Source organism: Lygodium microphyllum, chromosome 4 (genome assembly GCF_053477565.2).
Source record: "Lygodium microphyllum isolate KBCC chromosome 4, Lygodium_microphyllum_v1.1.10, whole genome shotgun sequence".
Taxonomy (NCBI): Eukaryota; Viridiplantae; Streptophyta; class Polypodiopsida; order Schizaeales; family Lygodiaceae; genus Lygodium; species Lygodium microphyllum.
In genome coordinates this window covers 181,552,157-181,563,475 of record NC_141138.1, presented here as the reverse complement: position 1 = coordinate 181,563,475, position 11,319 = coordinate 181,552,157, and positions in this window count along the sequence as shown.

Genomic DNA, 11,319 nt, shown 5'->3' with positions numbered 1-11,319 from the left:
GCCTCTTCTAGGTGCTTTTACTAGCTCATGTTTCACGTCCTCGAAAGCTACCTTACAAGGGTCGCTCCATTCAAATAGATAGCTAAAGGATAATAAGTTCGTTAATGGCAACGTCCTTTTTGCCAAGGCATTTATAAATCTCCGATAGTATCCTATCAATGACAGAAAGCTATGAACCTCTTTCGGAGTGCTTGGTGGACTCATAGCAACTATAACTTTGATCTTTTCAGGGTGAGTTGCGATTCCTACTGAACTAACCACATGGCCTAGCAATAGCCCATAAGGTACTCCAAAGACACACTTCCGTGGATTAAGAACGATGCAAAATTGTCTGCATCGCTCAAAGCACTTTCTTAAAATAATCAACATCCTTTTCCTTATAGTGGCTGCCCCCAGGTCATCAATAAATACTTTCAACTCATTGGGGGAGATGTCACCAAAGGTCTTATCTGTTGTTCATTGCCATGATCCAGATGCATTGCACAAACCAAAGGCCATCACATGGTATGCAAAAGTACCAAAGACTGTAATAAAATTTGTTTTCAACTTGTCATCTTCTACAATTTCCATCTGGTTATATACCGCAAAGTAATCCATGAACGAATATATTTTCCTACCCCCTAATTGATCCAAAACCTAGTCAATAAATGGCAACGGGTAGTAATCCTTAACCGTCTCCTTATTCAGCTCTCTAAAATCTACACATAATCAGATTTGGTTGTTTTTCTTCTTCCTAATAACAATTAGTGAACACCATTCTGTATGTTGTACAGGGAAGATTAAACCAGCTTTTCTTAACTTCTGTAACTCCTCAAATAGCCCGTCCCTCAATTCAAAAGGCATATGCCTTCCCTTTTGACGCACAAGACGACTACCCTCTTTTAGAGGAATAGTATAAATAGCCAAGCTGGGAGGAATGCCTCTCAGCTCATCATAACTCCAATCAAAGATATCGCGGAATTCTTGAATCAAGGACACATAGTCCTCCCTTTCTGCTGAAGTTAGCATGGAACCTAATTTAATTGGCCGCGAATCATTTGGCGTGCCAAGGTCTAACTCAATCACATCCGCATCTCTTATCCTATCTTGCCGCTCTATCGGCTCATTTAGAGTTACCTGATAAATATCCTCTGTAGTGGACCCCTCTTTAGATTCATCACTGGACGATGTCTCACTACCAGATGGATCATCTGTTGTTTCTAATTCAGTAGAAGATAAAGGAGCTCTCTCACTTTGAGGAGACTCTGGGTAACCATCGATTATCACTCGGTTGGCACCTCTACCTAGAACCACACGACCGGCGGGTATATGGACTTGACAGTCCGTTCGTAAGATCCAAGGCCTCCCTAGCAAAACTCGATAGTTAGGACGTCCTGCAAATCTTATCACCCTAAAGTCCAAGAAGCATTCTACACTCGCAACCGTAACATGGACTCTAGTAATGCAACCTTCTGGTTGTCTTAGACTATCATCAGCCATTCTAAGAAGGGTGGAGCTATCTTTTTGGATGCCTAGACCCAGCCTCTCCATCAACTCTGAACTCATGATATTGACGGAGGATCCGGTGTCTACAATAGCATGTTCCACCAATATTCCATCCACATAAGCTGGAACCCTAGGGTAGTTCTTTTCAGCATGGTCAAACCAATCTTCCCCTACTCGTGCTATGCGCAAGGGTTCTACAATATACCTAATATGTAGGATCTTCTTGAATTCCTTGCGTACTCCTGGAGATAATTTGATCAATTGCAAGAGGTTCACATCTGGTTTGACTTCCCAAAGAGAACTTGCTAAATCAAAGTCATGATAAGTAGCCACAACTCTCTTTTCTCGCCAAACCATCCTCTCTTTTGGTCTTTGGACCGGTTTTGGTACTTCTTTCTTAGCTCTTGCCTTCTTTCTTGGCACTTTCTCATCCTTCTTAGGGTCGTCTTTTCTGTCAACAGGCCTTAGCGGCCCCCCTTCTATGCTAGGATTCTGGACTTGCATCCCCTTATCCCCTTGTTTAGGGTTTTCCTCAACCGACTTTGCATTATCTTTGTCAACCTCTTTAGCATTTTGGCCTCTTGTTACAGCTCTTAAGTTAGAGGTTTCAGTATCATTGACTCGTACAACCTCAATAAGGTTGACTCCGTTGCCTTGTGGCAACTCTTCTATAGTGGTCTTTCCCCTCTGCAATATTTGTCTTGGTGCATCATTCTGCTGCAAGTTATTTCCTTGTGCTCTATGATTCATAGGACCTGGCTGTTTACTCCCTTGTTGGAGAGAACTAATCTTACTCCAACAGGTAGCAGCTAAATGGCGCTGATAGCCTCCAATTTTGTCATCAAAAAGGCTAAAAGATTTGGGATCTACATTGACAAATTATTCACTTTATCAAAAATGTTTGTGATATTGTATCTAAGTTGTACTTCATTGATATATATTTTTACCATTGTAAATGCTTGGCTTGGAGCTATAAAAGCCATTGCATATGTTCTTTTATTTTAAAAACCTTAGGAATCTTGCCTAGAATACATGCAACACATAAGGGCTCCAACCTTAGTCTTTTTGTATGGTCAAAAATATTTGATTTAATAAAGGTTCAAAAGGGTGCAATTGGGGTTCTTGGGGAAAAGTGGTTGAGGAGGTTGGAGCACGGCAGATTGTGGTGCCTCTTTAACTTCTCTCTTCCCTCTTTTCCAAACTCTCTTTGTCCATCCTTCTTCTTGCTCTTCCTTTGTGCAGAAAACTATGGATCTTGAGTGTGTAGAGGAAGAGGAGGAGCCTCCTGATCTTGTTTCTTAATTGGTGAGGGTGTGTCTTGAGTCTTTTGTGTGTGTGTATTCATGGCAAGAAAGGCTTGTTTGCAGGTTTCATGGTGAGGAGCAAAGCTCCAAGCATATACTTTGCTGCTCAGTACCTTGGTTTTGTGCTTGTTTGTGTGCTGGGTGAGAGCCAGTCATTTTTGGTTCCGTTGCCGGGACTGGGCTAGCCATGGATTCTGCAAAGTGAAGAGCAGGTGTTGAAGATCTTTGAAGTAGCACAACAGGGAGCTACATGTAGATTTGTTTCTCACAGGCTCTATTTTACTGCAAGAAGACCCCTGAAGAAGACAAACGTGTAGATGGTGAGAATATGGTAGAGGGCAATGATGAGGAAAACCTACAGGAATGTGCAGAGGAGCCTCTTCCACACAGTAGGCACGACGCTGGGGACCCTGCAGTAAGACAGAGACTTCTGAGTGTACACGCAGGCGACGCTGTACACAACAACAGCCGTGGAGAGGAGGGAGAAGCCGAGCACGAGAAGAAGGTAGGTAATGAAGAAGAGGAAGAGGCGAGGTCCTCCTCGACGCGGGCATCAGCGGCAGCAGAGTGCGATGGGTCTGAGATGAAGGCCTCGACATGGCGGATCTTATGGACAATGGGGCCAGAGACGAGGTGGTGGGCAAGGAGCATAGAGGAGGAGGGAGAAGAAGAAAGCTCGAAAAGGGAATCCCCTCTCGTTTTCTCTTGCATCACACGGAGGAAGCATGGTGCCAAACCGGCATGAGGCCATCAAACAGCGTGGCCGGTATGACCTTGGCGATCCGGAAGGAGTCTTTGGCGATGGTGTTTTGGAAGCTTTTGCAGATCGATCGGTTGGACTTGGCATATTCGGCTCTAAAGGGCTTCGGGGGGCCGCCATGTGTGTATGAGAGAGAGACAGAGAAGACTGAGGCTGGAGCGAGCTCCTTATTATGATGGCACATCTTTTTGTTGTCTGTGTTTTGTTGTTTATGACCAGAGATCGTTCGTCCTCATCCTTATCCACAGAAGGCATCGGTAAGAAACGGCAATGAAAAAGAAGATAATCTTTTGCTTTAATAAAACCTTAAAATCCTAAGGTCCTTATAAAGCTAGTTCCTATGCAATGTTACAATGAAGCCTTCATATCAAAGCCAAAGCATTAGAATCTTTCGGGTGGGAGTGCTTTAAAGATGAATCTTAAGAGTGGGAGTGCTACTTTGAAGATCTTTTGTGGGTTTTTCACCTTTTTGGTGTCAAATTGGTGGATTTTCAATGTTTCTTCTTCATGGAGATAGTGTGTCTCCCAAAATCAAAGCATTGTGGTATTCATCCTTATCAGTGTATTAGTCAGTGATGGGTGTTTGAAATCAAGAAAAAATTTGATGTGAAGAGATAGTGGTTGTTGAAGAAGTGGACAAATGATCCACGGAAGTGTGAAGAAATGAGAAGAAGGATATGATGTTTTTCTTGAAGCTTACAATGGAAGTTTACCATGGTTCTTTGGTTCGCGGGAGCTCACCAATTTAAGTGTGGGAGGAATGATAGCCTCCAATTTTGTCATCAAAAAGGCTAAAAGATTTGGGATCTACATTGACAAATTATTCACTTTATCAAAAATGTTTGTGATATTGTATCTAAGTTGTACTTCATTGATATATATTTTTACCATTGTAAATGCTTGGCTTGGAGCTATAAAAGCCATTGCATATGTTCTTTTATTTTAAAAACCTTAGGAATCTTGCCTAGAATACATGCAACACATAAGGGCTCCAACCTTAGTCTTTTTGTATGGTCAAAAATATTTGATTTAATAAAGGTTCAAAAGGGTGCAATTGGGGTTCTTGGGGAAAAGTGGTTGAGGAGGTTGGAGCACGGCAGATTGTGGTGCCTCTTTAACTTCTCTCTTCCCTCTTTTCCAAACTCTCTTTGTCCATCCTTCTTCTTGCTCTTCCTTTGTGCAGAAAACTATGGATCTTGAGTGTGTAGAGGAAGAGGAGGAGCCTCCTGATCTTGTTTCTTGATTGGTGAGGGTGTGTCTTGAGTCTTTTGTGTGTGTGTATTCATGGCAAGAAAGGCTTGTTTGCAGGTTTCATGGTGAGGAGCAAAGCTCCAAGCATATACTTTGCTGCTCAGTACCTTGGTTTTGTGCTTGTTTGTGTGCTGGGTGAGAGCCAGTCAGGCGCGACTTCCCACAAATGTCACATTTCACATTTGGACAATTTTTGGGGAAGTGCTGCCCACCACACCACTTACAACTGAATCTTGAGGGTCCACCCTCTTCCGGGCATCGACTCCCTATCGGATTTTGTTGCTTCTTCAAGAAATTAACATCGACAGCTATTTGTCGATATTGTTCGAAAATCATGTTGGTATAATGCTTCATCATATCCTTGACTTCGCCAAGGACATTAGATGCACTCGACTCATAGCCTCGATCGTCGACCCGTCCTTCCATTGGCCTAACAATCTGATTTGGCATTGGTTGTTGACCCACAAGAACAACGTTAGAATTCGAAACTTGGCCTCCAACATTTGGTGGAGCCAACTGACTTTCCATAGGCATAGTCACACTGGGAGGAGCTGGCAGCAACGGTACATTCTGAACCACACTCCCTCTCCCAATAGGGTTAGTCATAGGCATCCCTTGACATCCATTCGTCAATGATGGATTGCCGCCAGGTACTAAACCCCCATTAACATTCATTCGAGAGGAGCAGGCCGTTTGTAATCGTGCTTCTATTCCCTCTGCCCGCATAATAGCGGTGTCTATATCTGCCAATGCCACACTGCTCAATTGTACTTGGATATTAAAATCCAGCCCATTCAAAAAGTATTGCAATTGGGTAGCCGGCAGAATGGGAATGTAAGTTTGTAACTTATGGAATACTTCCTTCAGCTTCTTGGCGTATGCTTTCACATTCTCATGATGGTCTTGGCGTGTTACATTCAAGACATGCAACCAATATTGGCCACCTCTTTCAGGGGCATATTCTCCTCAAAAAGCTACATAGAATTGATCAATTGTGGTTATGGTTTCAGACTCTATGCTGTGATACCATACCATAGCCCTTCCTTTTAACGTCATATTAAAGAACATCATGAGATGTCCCTCATCTTGGATGCGATAATTGAACATCAATCTTTGGAACTCATAAATGTGAAATTCTGCATCCTCTTTCGCTAACCCATTAAAAATGGACAAGGGAACTCCTAAGGTTGGTACATCCGGCGTCCGTACAGGGATTGTAATGGGTTGTGCCATGGTGACAATCGGATTGACAATAGGAGCTTGAACGGGTGAATTCACCCCCCACTTAAAGTGGGTAGACTTGGTGGAGGAGAGGAAGAACTTACGCTTCCTCCTGCACCTAACACACTATGTGGAGCAGTCGGGTCACTAAGACCACTGCCTCTTATACGTATTGGGCTACTCCTTTGAGGAGAATAACGACTTACGATCTCTAACCGCCGTCTAGCCCTCTCAGCACGTTCTCCTTTTTGGATTTCGGCTTGACGGTCCTTGTCAGAGAACATAATCCAACTTCCTTTTGGTCCCTAGAAACCCTAGATTTGAGAACCACCACTTATAAGTGGCTCTCGGCAGACGCACCACTAATGGGACCTAAAATGGGCCGGCATTGGCTATAGCACTAGCTGGACCTCATGCTCATGACACACAAACACCCTCACGGCCTCGCGGACCTGGAGCGTCAATCTAATGCTAAAGGACAAACTGCCCTAAAGCTTAATTCATGCGTTTATAGTTTATAGTCCAACGTTTCCCTTAAGCTCCTCAGAGGGAGAACCCAAAGTACATAGGCATAATGCCTCATCATACACACATAGGAGGCACTCCACCGACTAAGAGTCGGAGCCCCACTGGAGCTCTCCTACATAGCAGGGATTAGCCCTTAGATGCACTGCTAAACATATAATACAAACGAGTACAAACTCCTCTCAAGGTACCAATATTTTACATTCCAGGATGTACCATTCCTCACTAGAATTTCCCCTTAGGACCCAACGGCTAACCTACAGCTTAGGACATCCTCTCACGCTCATCGTTGGTCACAACCTAAGGAAGATAGGTGCCATGCATCCAGGAGTTTTTTCTGATACCTTTTAATTATTATGCTTAATGAAAATCGTGTATGGCTATGTGCTCAGAAAAAAGAAAGAACAGCATTGTGCATGCTGCATAAAGCATTCTTTCCATGAATTTTACTAGCACGTACTTCGTTGAAAGGAGGCACTGAGCCATATGCTCATGCTACCATCCTCTTTATTTAAACGGTTCCTATATGCCAAGTGCAATTCATAAATCAAATCTTTTCTTTATCTTTCAGTGTTTCAGTCCCTCTTCATTCAACTCTTAGCATTTTGTATCATTGATCGGTTAGATAGGGTTTGTATGCATTTTTCCCTTTTAAAAGAACAATAAATACGGACAAAACATAGAAACGGGAACAAATCGAGGCCAAGCTCATGCTTTGCCATCGTTATACATTGCACAAACATAGATATAATTTTTCCCAATTTTTCTCAATCTGTTTCCTATTTTCCCTAATTTTAAACCCATTTTTTCCATTTTGTGGGTATTTTCCCTATTTTCTTTTAATAAATAATGACTAAAAATGAAAGTTGATTGTGGCCTGTGGCCCTTAGGTTCATTGACAGCAAAAAATCAGATTTAGTTGGTGTGACATATCATATTTCTCATTTATATAGCAAAAACCCCAATTTTACCCTTAAAACGCGTGTTTTTATGTATTTTGACACTAATTCCGGCCATGTAGCCTTATATTTTCTGATTTTCAGGTTGCAAACAGTTGAAACTCATGGAAAACAATGTAATAATGAGCTTTCATCCCATATGAACAAGGTTTCATAAAGTAAATAGCATAAAAAGATCATTTTCCGTTATAAAAATAGCATTACCACTTATTTTCAGGTCTCGGTTTCTTGGTCTTGATTACAGGATTGATTTCCAGCATGCATTTAATGCTCAGCAAAACCCCGCATTGCCATCTCCAGCCCCTCTTCATCCATGGAGCAATCTGCGATCTTTGTCGGACGCCATTCCTTCTTCTTCTTTCTTCTTCCCGTGTGCACCACCCCTTAGAGGAGAGAGAGGGAGGAGAGAGAAATATTGATTTTCTCTCTCTCCAACCAGGCCATCATTGTCTGCGCGAGAGGTGGCGATACAAGGCTGATAAAACAGGGATTTTAGCCCTTGCTTCAGATGGTATGGGTGTATTCTAGTGGCATTCATGGCATAAGGCCCTCCACCCCTCCATCTTGACCTGCGCCGTCCCCTTTCCCTCCATTTTTTTTTTCAGCCGAAACCCCCCCCCCATTCGCATTGAATTTGGGGGCCAAAGGGGCCCCCAAAGGGTTGCACCCTTTCATCCCTCCCTTGACCGGCCGGTTTTTGGCCTAACACCAGTATCCGACGTCCGTTTTGCAGTCTGAAAATTTCTATGAGCTCGTCTTGAGGTCCCTCACTAGTTGCCAATTCCTGTGACTCATACTAGCGCACTGAAAAATTACTAAAAATCCAAAAGTGTCGCAAGGGCACCTTTAAAGCACTTGACGCTTAAAATCATCCTAGGTCGAGGCGCCGCCTTCGTGATTGAACATTTTTCTGCTAAATTCCACATTTTTTCCCAATTTTTAGGCCCATTTTCCACCTAAAATCCAGCTTTCAAGTTAGTACAACAAACACCTGAAAGTGCTAGCTAGGGTTTAGCTCATTAGAAATTCTGCCTAGTATCGCACTTGGACAGTAAGTTGAGACCCTCAAACCCAAAGGTCCTACCCACATTCACGTAATATTTGGGTTAATTGGACACCGAGCAATAACAATCTAGGGTTTTACCCTAAGGATCGAACGGCATCCGATTGAGTTAGAAACCCTAGCCCAAACGTTATTGGCCTAGCAAGGTTAGCGTTGGGTTGGGTAAGAAGACACCCCAAACCCTACACCTTGACTAATCAAATTCCTTGAACAAGAAACGCCATTGATGGGTGAAATGATCCCATGAGTTAGGTGCGACACTTGTGCAACAAATTGCAATGTCACATGGCTTTGTGGTTTAATCACAAGATAGATTTGCCATTCCTTGGAACGAGGTTGGCAGGTTCCAGTGCAAGCCTATTGTGCAAGAGGATGAGTAGACATCCTGCTACATCACCCTTCTTGGGTTGATTTACCAAGATAAAGTAACTATGAATTGCCTAGCAAGCAATTAACAAATCAAGTTAGAATGACATGGTCGCCAGGATTTATTGTCTTAACTTAAGAAACCTAAGGTGTTGGTTAATTTGGGTTGACAGGGTATGACCCTGACCCAAGGACAAAAGGGTAAATAAACAAACCCTTGGGGATCTTGCCGAGTCGCAATTTGATACCGAATCGAATGCTCGATGCATTCGGAGAGGAGGATTCACTCCTTAGCAGTTGGTCAAATAAACGACCACTGGACTATTTGTGTTTGTATAAGTTAGGAGCACTATTTGTATTGCTTTGCTCAATGAACTAAGGATGAAAAGATAATTAATGCTTCAGAGAGGCAACATCAGTTACCCCCGACTGACTGCGTGACCCTAATGAAGGGGTTTGTTAGCTGCGCCCAGAACGTGGACCGAACCCATCGCGAGGGGTCTCTCAGTTGGGCACTACTTGGAGCAGGAGGACGCTTGGGTGCCAGAGGGGGCTCTGGCCATAAATCCCTTGCCTTTCGGGCCCTGCACAAGAGGCTGACGTGACTCGGGATTGGATCTCGAGGCTCGCATGCTAGTCTACAGCGGAATCTTGGATTAGTAATCCCTGTGGATTGCTGGATTGCCTTTGGGCAGATTATGGATTGCCTTTGGGTGGATTATGGATTAGCCTTTGGGCTGGATGTATTCCAAAGATAAATAAGATCAATGTATGTAAAGGAACTTGTTTGAAGCTGTTTTTCTATGTCAAGTGCTAAGATTACGTGAAGGAAGCTATTTGGCTAATTAAGGAAGCTATTTTATGCGTGTCCAACTAATGTGGTGGGTAATTAGACAACTAAAGAAACCCTGAGGAAAGTGCGGTGGATGTGGCCATGGGTCCGTCCTCCCGATGGGTGGTCCCGGTTGGCCGGGAACTTTTCTCAAATGAAATCGACAACAGGGATCTTTTCTCGAAGGAAATGAACGACAAGGAACATTGACTTAGAATCTAGGATACTAGAGTCTCGATTTATGCTATTTTAGGGGAACGGAATGGGACTAGGCCCGATGGGCAGAGAGGTCGAGCCTTGCATCCCTCTCGATTACCATTCTCCTTGAACCAAGTGAAGCATAAATCCGCTTCGACCCTAACATTTCTACATAAAGTAGTTCTCGCCTGGGGTTCGACGCTAGTCACTCTTTCGGAATTTGACCACTAAAGGAAACCTTAATTCAGGTCAGTCCTAAGTGGGAATGGCCGGAATGCTTCTGCTACGTGGCAGAATCGGGAAGACCTAGATTGAAAACCCCATAACATTCCATGGGAATGCCGGGCGGCACTTTCTAGACTCTCTTCCTGATGCCAGGAGGCATATTCCACGGTGGATTCCGTGAGGTTTTACGGTGGATTCCGTAAACTTAGATGACCGGGGCTCATACGCAAAGAGGATTCTTTGTGCGAGAAGTTGATGGGGACGCCTGTCCTTTTCGGGCGTTTCATTAATTTAGTGTGTACATGGGTGATTCCATAGCGGGTGATTCCGCAAAATGCATATTAAATTAATAAACGTTTATGAGTTTAGAGTGCGCACTCGTAATAAATTAAGGTTAGGATTTATTTCTAACCAGTTGATTTATTTATGTAGCTGAAGACTGCTAGGTATTCACTTTTGTCGGTTTAATTGTGTTATTTTACTAACGATTGTGAATGCTTCAGTTGATGTGTAGAGATAGCAGCAGTGGCGGAGGAAAGCATTGGAGTCTAGCGGGTTTCCGATCTTTCGACTATATTTTGATAGGCGCCACGCCTATATTTTGATTATGTCTATAGAGACATCGACTATTTATTATTATTTTGTATGCGCTTATGCGCCTGGATATGTTATTTTTATTTGGACATTGAGATTGGGCGTGCCAGACTCTTTGGGCACCGTCCATTAGCTTTATTTTCCTATTTTTGGTAGAAAGCAAACTCAAAAGCTAAAAGCTTGTATATTTTTGTAATTGGGCTATTTTTGAGCAAAAAGATTGAAAATATATATTAAATACATGCTTTGTGAAGCGCTCACACAAGGCATGGGGGAGATTCAACCCAATTTGTCTCTTGTCTCATGTCGTGCTTGCTTTCACATTGATTTTTGTGCTAAAAAGTAGAGTGCTTTGTTCTTGGGGACCTTTGGGAATTCGCTACGTGAGCTACCTGCGTCCGATCTGCGCACCAGTGGTATCAGAGCGGAGCAGAGATCAAGGGCTTCCAATCGCTACCAATCTCGGGCGAAGGCGGAGCTCCAGGAACAAACAGCCTCTACAGTCAATCTCGTCGCGAACCGTCGATACAGGCAGA